This window comes from Temnothorax longispinosus, chromosome 7, assembly GCF_030848805.1.
Source record: "Temnothorax longispinosus isolate EJ_2023e chromosome 7, Tlon_JGU_v1, whole genome shotgun sequence".
In the NCBI taxonomy this organism is placed as follows: domain Eukaryota; kingdom Metazoa; phylum Arthropoda; class Insecta; order Hymenoptera; family Formicidae; genus Temnothorax; species Temnothorax longispinosus.
Window position 1 is genome coordinate 9,377,676 of NC_092364.1, and position 11,118 is coordinate 9,388,793.

The 11,118-nt window shown below is 33.1% G+C and overlaps 1 protein-coding gene and 1 long non-coding RNA gene across 2 annotated transcripts in view; both read left to right on the forward strand.

The window, feature by feature from the left end:
* Window positions 1-11,118, forward strand: part of LOC139816425 (protein I'm not dead yet-like) — a 153,293-nt gene that overhangs the window by 87,719 nt on the left and 54,456 nt on the right. The window lies entirely within an intron of this gene.
* On the forward strand, window positions 8,138-9,772 carry LOC139816780 (uncharacterized). The gene is made up of 3 exons (XR_011733078.1): window positions 8,138-8,223; window positions 8,441-8,544; window positions 9,669-9,772. It is a non-coding gene; the product is annotated as an uncharacterized lncRNA (long non-coding RNA).

Genomic DNA, 11,118 nt, shown 5'->3' on the forward strand with positions numbered 1-11,118 from the left:
GACCGCGTGATACCCGGTGCGTCGTAATTCGCCCGGTCGGGCCTTAGGCGCACGCGAGATTAATTGCGTTAGAATGTTATTTGCGTGGTTTCATTGCATTATGTGTTATTCGCGTTCAGATACTTAGATTTCACATGCGATAGTGATTGCCCTAAGATATTTCTCGCGTTAGTATGATTGCGTTAAGACGATACTTGCATTACCGTATCACTCGCGTCAGAATATTACTATTTGCGCGGGAATGTCGTTCACGCCAATATACTCTTTGTGTTAGAATGTTATTCGTGCCGACCAATTTCTCGAGTTAGAATGTTGTTCGCGTTATTTACGCCGACTGATTGATTACGGAGACTCTTATTCGCGTTAGAGTATTATCGGCGTTCGGATATGATTCGCGTTGACTTAACCTTGTGTCCCGTTATTAATCGCGGTAATTGCGTATCTTTTCTCGCGTTAGTTTTAGTATCTCGCGTTATGTCGAGCGCCTCGGCGCTTTATTCTTCGCGTTAGGATATCCTCGGCGATATCACATGTTGCGTCGTTCATTCTTGCGTTGGAACGTTACTTGCGCTACGTCCATTATCAGCGTTAGTTTAAGGTAATTTAACGACAGAATCCCTGCACGGCTTGAGACCTTGCGTTCACGCGCTCCGAGCGTGACACACTATCATTTTGCGTTAGTTCACTCTCTTATTTCGCGTTTACTCCAATTATGTCGCATTCGGTTGTAACTCTTGCCGATGTTCTACATTATTTGTCGGTTTAATATTCTACTATTATTATATGTGTAATTTCTATGATTTCGAAGACTTTGTAAGTTTAGTTTTCTACTAGTATTATTTGCTCGATAACGGCGCCTTCCGCGCGTTTACTAAAGTAACGTAACTATCCGCTATTTACTTGCTCTCTCTGATTAATGGGAGCCGAATTGGCCCTTACTATTATTTTGAAAGTTACTACAATAAATGTTACTCTTTATTTGTTAGCTGACTGACAATGAGTTAATGATTTACGTGTCACCCCGCCGGATATCGCGCTGCCTTTCATCAACCCCGCCCTGCTATTAGGTCGAGTTAGCCGATTCCTCGCACACCGACTTATTTCGTCTTGCGTCTCTCTCTTTAATTTCTCGCAATTTCGCGGACGCAAATTTACGCGTCTGGCGCCCAACAATAAAGTTCGGTTCGTGTAGTGTCGGAGGTGCGAGAGAATCATCGGAGAGGCCTACCATCCTTCTCTCCTTCCCCTTTTGATCCGTCACATAGCCCGGACCGCTCCGGGAGTGAAAAAGACGTGACAAATATTTATATATATATATAATATTTATAATATATTATATATATATATTGTAGGTCTAGAGGTATGTTCCGGGACTGTTTACGTTTTTTGAAATGTACAGTCCTGGAATATAACGCATATATATGTAATCAGATTCAAAAAACTGTCCCGAAACGTGCCGTAGGACATGAAATTTTTCCAGGACAGTCCTGGAAACTGCCAAATGTCCTGGAATATACCGATGTAAAAAATAAAAGTCCCGGAACATACTTCCGGACCTACATATATATATATATATATATATATATATATATTACAAATATATATATTACAAATATATATATATATTTGTAATTTTTTGTTATATTTTGATTGGAACAAGTTAGTTACCCGGAAAAAAATCTCTTATAATGTCTTATATGATCATATAAGAAGCAATCTTATATGCTTATATATGAATTTTGGCCTGATAAAAACTTATATGGTCATATATAATTATATAAGATTATATAAGAATATATAAAAAAGATCTCTTATAATATCTTATATGCTCATATAAGAAGCAATCTTATCATATATGAATTTTGGCCTGATAAGAGTTTATATGGTCATATATGATTATATAAGATTATCGAACAAAATCCTTTACTTCAACCAAACTGGCAGTTTATTTAAAAAGCACAATGCGTTTCAACCGAAATTCCGGTCCTTATCAAGTGCGTATATTACATTTAAACGCTTGCAAAACACTTTAGTACACAGTGTGGCAGCAATGAGTCTACGAACTAAACGACAAAAAAGTATAATAATGAGTTTACGAACTAAAGTATAATACGGAAAGGGTATGATAAAAAGAATTATAATAAAGGAGCAAAGAAAGCACCGCTTACGTGTTTTGTGTGTCGAATGGTAATAAACAATTGAAGAGTCATATTCATGTGGTGTTCGGTGGTGCGGTTACCTCAGATGACAACGGACGATTGAGTGAAAAACAAAGGCAGAGGTAACCGAAAGCGCTTACATTAAATTTATTATTTTGTCATATATCACCGGAAGGTTGTCAGTGTCCTTCTGTAAATTAATAGTGTTGTTATCTTTTTTTATAAACACTATTTCGGCGATCTCTTTCTTTTTAAAATGTTTCTCACTGTGCAGAACTTTAGAACTAGACTAATTAAAATCATGATTGCAAGAGGTCTTGTGCTTGCTAACGACGGAATGCTTGCTGGGATGCTTTTTAATATCAGCACAATGTTCTTTGATTCTAGTCTCCAAATTTCTTTTAGTCTGTCTGTTCAAAATAGAATTGAGAGAAAAAGGAGAGAATGTGTATTCGCTGCCATCTGTGGTGGTCGTAGTTGCATATTTATCATTCTGTAGAATTATAAATGATGGCGGCACGCGTGTAGTAGTATATCGATCCGCGCGCTTAGCGTAGACCGTGTATTAATCCGTGCGCTCGGCGCAGATCGAGGTGCGCCCCGGACTCTGAACGCACACGCGGTGCGTGATACGGCGCATGCGTGAGGCGTACATGCACGAGCTTGCCGCTCACCGCGGATTTATTCGTTTCCGAAAGTCCAAAGTAGCACGTTCTCTTGTGTGAGACAACTCGGTCGAATTTTCTAGAACAATTCGCGACTAATATTCAGACTATTTGGTGCGTTATATTATATTATCAACCGATTGAGACGATTTATCTGCTGCATGACGAGTTGATCACATCTACGAGAGAGTGGAATAATTATCCGCCACGGGACTATACCGGCCTGACGCACGACCACGTCATTGCTGCTTCGTGTTACCGCACGAAGGGAAACCACGCCATTGTTACACCGTGCTGTTGCACGGAACGAGAGAGCCGCCATTACGATTCACGAGAGGATGCCCTTTTGGGCTTACATGAGATTTTCTTGTTTCAAGGATAACTGACTGAAATCTGGAAAGTCCGTTGTGCTAAGGTAACTTGTCGATTTCTGGCAAAAACCATAAAACATTACCGAGTTGCGAGTCCTACGGACGAGCGAGAGATCATGGATTATTCGATCCGTCTCTGTATCGGACTTTTATGTCCGCTCACAGATTTTTGTTCTTGGTTTTCAGGAATCACGAGAGCTTTCACGAGGATTACGTCCTCAAGAGAACGAAGCCGTTTGATTTCACATTCGGAAATCTGAGCTCAGTAAACCTTTTCAATCCTTTCATTACACGGTTGCAACCGAGAATAGCTATTCATTTACTAATATATCGAGAAGTACTGTGTTATATGCGACAAAAATATTATCGTGAGTTGAATCACTCTAGTTGCCTTATTGCGAACGGAAAGATCAATTGTCACATTCGTTTATTTTCTCATTTTTCGTGTTGTATAAAAGCTGAGCTATCTTTTGTTCAAAAACATTACTTTTGGAATTATCGATGCGAATTAACCTCGTTATATACATAAATTTTTACATGGAATAATGCGTCATTCGATTTTCTATATAATATTCATTAATTATTATTAGCATAGAGACAAGATATCTTCATCTTGCTATTTGTTTAAGTTACTTTGCGTATTCTAAGTTTTCTTCAATTAAATTAAATTAAGTTAATCCATTACTTTTTTAAAAGAAGGATTTGCTCTAATGAACTATACGTGACGTATTAATTCATCACTTGATATGCGATTAATGTGTTTTATGATATTTTGCTCATTTATTTGTGTTTGCATTTATTTCATTCGGATGGTCTTTTTTTGACCGGAAATAAGTTGGCGCTGCAAGTTCATATTTTTTAATGAATTATAGCTCAAACGATTGCTCCCTAATTGCTCCCTCAGAATCAACAATTGTTCCCCTTTTAAAATTATTATTTTTTGAAATATTTAATAAAAACAAAAAATTTCTAATTTTTATTAAAAAACATATTTATAATAATTCTATGCAACTAAATCCGGCATAGAACAATTGCTCCTTCATTGCTCCTTATTGCTCCATCATAATTTTAATGATTTATTGCATTTTTATTGAAAAATTAACAAATTAATCATTTCACAAGTAACGCCGCCGCCGCCGCCGCCATCGGCGCTATCGGCCGCCTATTGTAACTATGGCTCGGCAGCCATTGACGGAAATATTCAAACGTAATATAATAACTCTATTGTTCATAACTATATCTCAAAGAGTTTAGTCAACATTTTCTATTGATTTTCGGTAGAATAACTATTTCTCGCTTCGCTCTATTGGGATTTTCAATCGCTCTATTCGTCGCTGCTTTTCTGTAAGAGCTGCAAGTTGATTGGCTTAAACCAAAACTCGAACGCAGTTCAAGGCTTAAGTGCCCATCTAAAATAGGTGTTTTAAGCCCTAAGTCCTAAGAAATTGACCAATCACAGTCAATTTATTCTCTTCAAATTCAATTGTGATTGAACAATTTCTTAAGGCTTAGGGCTTAAAACACCTATTGTAGATGGGCACTAAGGCTGAGTTTCCACTGAGCGCGTCACGCATCGCGTTATCCGTCGCGACCAATCAAAATATCTTATTTTATTACATTATTTGTAATGGGATGTTTAGATTGGTTAAGCCCCTTGCACAATGCCAGACAACAGGCAATAAGAACAGGAAATAACCAAAAAATCGTTAATTACAACCTAAAAAGTTTGAATGCTATGATTGGTTGGCAACAGGCAATAGGCACAAAATTTCCAACGTGACGGAAACTCTGTGTCTATTGCCTGTGTCACTGTTTATTCTGCATTTATACATGATTTCTGATTTCTATTCCCTGTTCCTATTGCCTGTTGCCTGGCATTGTGCAAGGGGCTTTAACGACAGATGACGCGACGCGTGACGCGCACAGTGGAAGCTCAGCCTAACGTCACTAAGGGCTCATGCACAATGCTGACAGGTGGGCAATTAAGGAGCAATCGTTTTATGTTGGATATACTTGCAGAAGACTGTGAGAAATGTATTTTTTCAAGGAAATAAACAGTTTTTTGCTAAAATATTATACAAAATTAATTATACAAATGGAGCGATTGAAAATCCCAATAGAGCGAAGCGAGAAATAGTTATTCTACCGAAAATCAATAGGAAATGTTGACTAAACTCTTTGAGATATAGTTATGAACAATAGAGCTATTATATTACGTTTGAATATTTCCGCCAATGGCTGCCGAGCCATAGTTACAATAGGCGGCCGCTAGTGACGGCGGCGGCGTTTCTTGTGAAATGATTAATTTGTTAATTTTTCAATAAAAATGCAATAAATCATTAAAATTATGATGGAGCAATAAGGAGCAATAAAGGAGCAATCGTTCTATGCCGGATTTAGTTGCATAGAATTATTATAAATATGTTTTTCAATAAAAATTAGAAATTTTTCGTTTTTATTAAATATCTCAAAAAATAATAATTTTAAAAAGGGAGCAATTGTTGATTCTGAGGGAGCAATTAGGGAGCAATCGTTTGAGCTATAATTCATTAAAAAATATGAACTTTCAGCGCCAACTTATTTCCGGTCCTTTTTTGTAAACTAATTGCTTCTGGAATATAAGTTGGATAATTGTGCAACTTCACCCACACAGCACATAATATTGCAGAAATATTGCAGTAATATTGCAATATAGTGGAAATATTATGTATTACAATGAAATATTTCAGAAATATTACTGATGTATTACACGTTTTTAAATAATATTGAAATATTACAGTAATATTGCTGCAATATATTGTTGAAATATAATACTTTAAGTAGCAAAATAATGTCAAATGACATGTTAATGACATCTTATTGACGTCATTAAGACGTTATTAAGGTATCACACAATCATACGTATTGCACAGATAATATACACCAGTTAAGGGGATCCTGCAGTGACTGACGAACTTCCTCGATGTCGATAATGTCAACCTTTCTAATTTTGTTTTCCCTATATCTGTCTTTGTCTAACGAAATGACATCTGTCCTTTTTTCGATTGCTCGCCATCTTACGCAAGATCCGGCAACTACTGTTGCTGCTCTTCTTGTCATCCTGCATCCGTATTTACATTACTAAAATAATTATTAGCTGGATCTTTTTTTGTACGCATTGAATCTTACTTCTACTTACACGATATTATTCCTACATGTTTTCCCAAGGGTGGATGATAAACATGTACGTATAAACTGTAGAATTTTTGTTTTAAGCAAATATTGTCGTCAGGTGACAGCTGTGTATGTGCCCCAATAAGTAATATTTTTAATTTTTTGGTGCTTTTGATATAAAATCGCGTTTTCCACCCTAGATTTGTGCGGACTTTAATTCTAGACCAAGAACTTGCAATTCTGTAAAGCCAATTAAAAGATCCATTGATTAACGATAATGTCGGTAAATCATACGGCTGCAGGATCCCCTTAAGGGGATCCTATAGCGAAGGCCGAACTTCTTCGACGTCGGTAATGTCAACATTTCTAATCCTGTTTTCTATGTTATATATCTATATTTGTCCTTGTCTAACAAGAGGCATCTGTCTTTGTTCGATTGCTGCGCCATCTCTCGCTACACGCAATACTGCTTATCCTATCAACTTGAATGTGCTTTTGCTTAATAAAACTTCATTTTACAGAATCTTTTTTTCTAGACGTTGAATCTTAGTTTTATTTACACGATATTGTTCCTACATGTTGTCCCTACGTCGCCTTGGTGTCATTATATATATATATATAAACTGCAGTAATTTTGTTATTGTCGTCAGATGACAGTTGTATGTGCCCAAATTAGTAAAATTTTTAATTTTTTTTCGTTCCCGATATGAAATCGTATAACGCGATGTAGATTTTTGTGCGTACTTTAATTCTAGACAAAAAACTTGCAATTCTGTAAAGCCAATTCAAAGATTTCTTAAAATGAAAAAATGTCGGTAACTACCGCCACTATAGGATCCCCTTAAAGAATTTTGGACTGAAAGAAAGAAAAATCTAAATAAAAAAATGTGATAAAATTAAAAGAGACTGACTTGTACTTTTGCGGAATAAAAGTGATTAAGATAAATTTTATAAGTGGTGGTATTTAATTTTATAATTTGTTATTTGTTTTGTAATAATAAAAGGTAATTATATGTACAATTAATTTTTAATTAAGAGCCAGTAAGTAAATTGATAATAAAATAAATGGATAAAATTTAAAATTTATATTTCTTATATAATCAATATTAAACTTTTCAAATTACGAGTTTGTCACACGGATAAACAGAACGTTTCTGAGTGCGTAAGTGGAGGGAAGAACGCTAGTGTGTGTGGCTATGCGCTTAGTCGCAGCACCGACCCCCACCATTCCCGGTCTTCTCTCACTGTCTCTTGCATGGCTCCGTGGGACCACGCAATCACGTGTACGATACCGCACAGAAACAATTGTTTTAATTTCAGATAATTTTTCTTTATTTAATAAATATTGTTCACACAAATATTTTTAAAAGTATTTTTGTATAATTATTACTAATATATACATTGTACATATATATTTGGCGATTTGTCTTTAAATCCAAAAATAGAGATTACGTGGCATAATGGTCTGCAAAAATCACGTTAATATTATAAAAATCATTTTAATGACCATCTTAAAATACATATATTTGCCTTTATAACCTTATTGAACGAGTCTCTAATGAAATTATTTATTAACGGCTTCATACTTAAATCTTGATGCTAACTTAACCTCAAAATTTTTAACAGTTTAATCCAACTGGAGCCCTTATTTCGAGATACGTGATAGAAATATGCCGATCCCAAATCTCCTAAAAAGCAGTTTAATCATTAATTAAATAATTTAACCATAATTATTTCACCATTTACATGATTTTATAATAATTATTGTTCTTATGCTATATGTTACAGTATTGTTTTCCATCAGTGGATGTTCATGCAGTCCAAAGCAGCACCAAGTAGTTTGATAGAAGAGCAAAAAATTTATTTATTAGATATGTAAGTAAGAAAAAGTTAAATTTGATATAAACCATACTTTCCAATATTAATCGTCAATACTGAAAATCCAAAGTATACGTGTAACATCAACTACAGATTTTCAGTATACATAGATAGTGAATATCACAATACAGATGATTCATACTTAACCTACTTTTATGTTTAAAATATATAATTAGATGTAAATAATAATTACTGTTTTTGTATTATGTTGCAGTGTTACGTTGCTTTCCATCAGTGGAAGTTCACGCAGAGCAGCACCAAGCAGTTTGATTTCTATCAAACTCTTCTGAGCGACAGCTTTATTTATTAGATACATAAGTAAGAAAAATTTAAACTTGGTATAAACTGCGTTTCAATATTTTAATATCCAGTACTGAAAATCTAAAGTGTATGTATAACATTAACCATAGATTTTCAGTATAGACAGTGAATATCGGAACACGTCATACTTAACCCCGTACTCTTATGTTTTAATATGTAATTATGTATGAAATAAACAGGGTGATTTTTATTTCGTGTGCCAATCACCTCCGCTATAATTATCTCAGAAAGTATTGATTTATTGGAAAAATGTTTCAGATAAAAGTTGGAGAGTTCAAGGAGGACCAATAGACAATTTTATTAGATTTTGAGTCCGGGACCTGTGTTAAGCCTAATAAGATCCAAGTCAAATTATTTAAATAGAAACCTCCTTTTTATGGTATCATCTTTTTCTACTAATTAATATGAACAACTTTTGTCTGAAACATTTTTTTATTTGCCTTACACTTTTTGAGATAATCAAGGAAAACTTGGTATTTTTTTCAATATTTAGCTTACAATAGATGTTTGTCAATAAATGTTCGTCGGAGTAAAAAGTGGTACAGGACTTTTTGACTTGATTTGGTTTCAAGAATATACTGTTGCAATAGTATTCTAATTCCTTTAAATAATTGTGTACACATGAAAGCTTCAAAAAAATGTATACACAAATATTTAAAGAAATTAGGGTATTATTGCAATAACATATTCTTGAGACCATATCAAGTCAAAAAGTCTTGTATCATTTTCCCCTCCGACAAGCATTTATCAAGATATAAGCTAAATATTTAAAAAATTACCAAATTTTCTTTGAATATCTCAAAAAGTATAAGGCAAATAAAAAATGTTTCAGACAAAAGTTGTTTATATTAATTAGTAGAAAAAGATGATGTAATAAAAAAAGGAGTTTTTATTTAAAAAATTTGACTTGGACCCTACTGGGCTCAACATGGGTTCCAGACTCAAAATCTAATAAAATCATCCATTATTCCTCTATAAAACCTCCAACTTTTATCTGAAACATTTTTCCAATAAACCAATACTTTCTGAGATAATTAGTGAAGATAATTGGCATACAAAATAATACTCACCTTGTATAATTAGATATAAATAATAATTACAGTTTTTGTATTATGTTATAGTGTTACGTCATTCTTTATCAGTGGAAATTCATACAGTGCAGAGTAGCATGGAGCAGTTTTGAAGAAGAAAGAGATAGAAAGATAATATCAATATTATTTTCTTAATATTTTATATAATACTATTATTAAAAATAACAATTTAATAAAATTTAATAATATTCATTAAAATGTTTTTAATTTTTAGCAATATTAAATAATTATTATCTAGTATTACACAAATAATATTATTACGTTTACAATATTAATATTATTTTAAAATTGTATGTAACAATACTATTAAAAATAATTTAATAAAATTTAATAAAATTATTAAAATGTTTTTTTAATTCCTAGCAATATTATACAAATATCACGCAAATATTATAGTAATTTTACCGTAATATTACTGATATATTGCAGTAATATTACCGCAATATTACTGAAATAAATATCAGTAATATTACTGATATTCATTTTCGCGGACATTTTAATATTACTGAGATATCTCAGTATATTTTGGTCTAATAAGAGTTTATATGGTCATATATGATTATATAAGATTATATATAAGGACATATATATTTAAATAGATTTTAGAAAATTGTTATATATCTTTAAATGTTATTTTTTAAGCGTGCTACTGTATTATAAGAGTGGACTTCACGATATAACTGATAAAAATTGTGTCGCTCCGAGACAGAGTCGTGCGAGAATAGCGCGAGACAATGTCGTGTCTTTTTGATGCCGTTCTTATAACACTGTTTGTCAAATTTTAAATACGAAGAACAGATCACATCGAATGCCATCTATCGGATACTTTGAGATGCAATATTCTGATCTGATCATATATAAATAATTTTATATGACTATATCATTTCATATACGATTATATTATTTTCAGTTTAAATTATAAGGTATGTTTGCAAAATAATACGATTAATATATTTGTTTATAAGAACTATAATATATATTATATAACAGTTTTTTTCACAAATTATTACTGATAATTTCACTGTTTACAAAAATCTATATATATAAAAATGAATGTATGTATGTATGTATGTATGTATGTATGTCCTTTATACACTCTTGAACTATTTGACCGAATTTTTACCAAAAGTATATAAAATAGGGGTAGAATTTTCCGGGGAGTGTTATAGAGTGTATAGTTTTTTGTTACCGATCTTTTTGGGAACCGGTATTCGACATTTTTTTATTTTTTCGGGAAATAATTGATTGAATTTCAAAGAAATATATATGAAACAGGAGTAGAATTTCCTGGGGAATGTCATAATGTGTATAGTTTTTTGTTACCGATTTTCTGGAAACCGGTTTTTCTAATTTTTTTTAATTTTCAGAAAATAATTGACCGAATCTCAAAGAATTGTTTATGAAACGGGGGTAGAATTTTCCGGGGAATGTTATAAAGTGTATAATTTTTCGTTACCGCTTTTTTTGGAAACCGGTATCT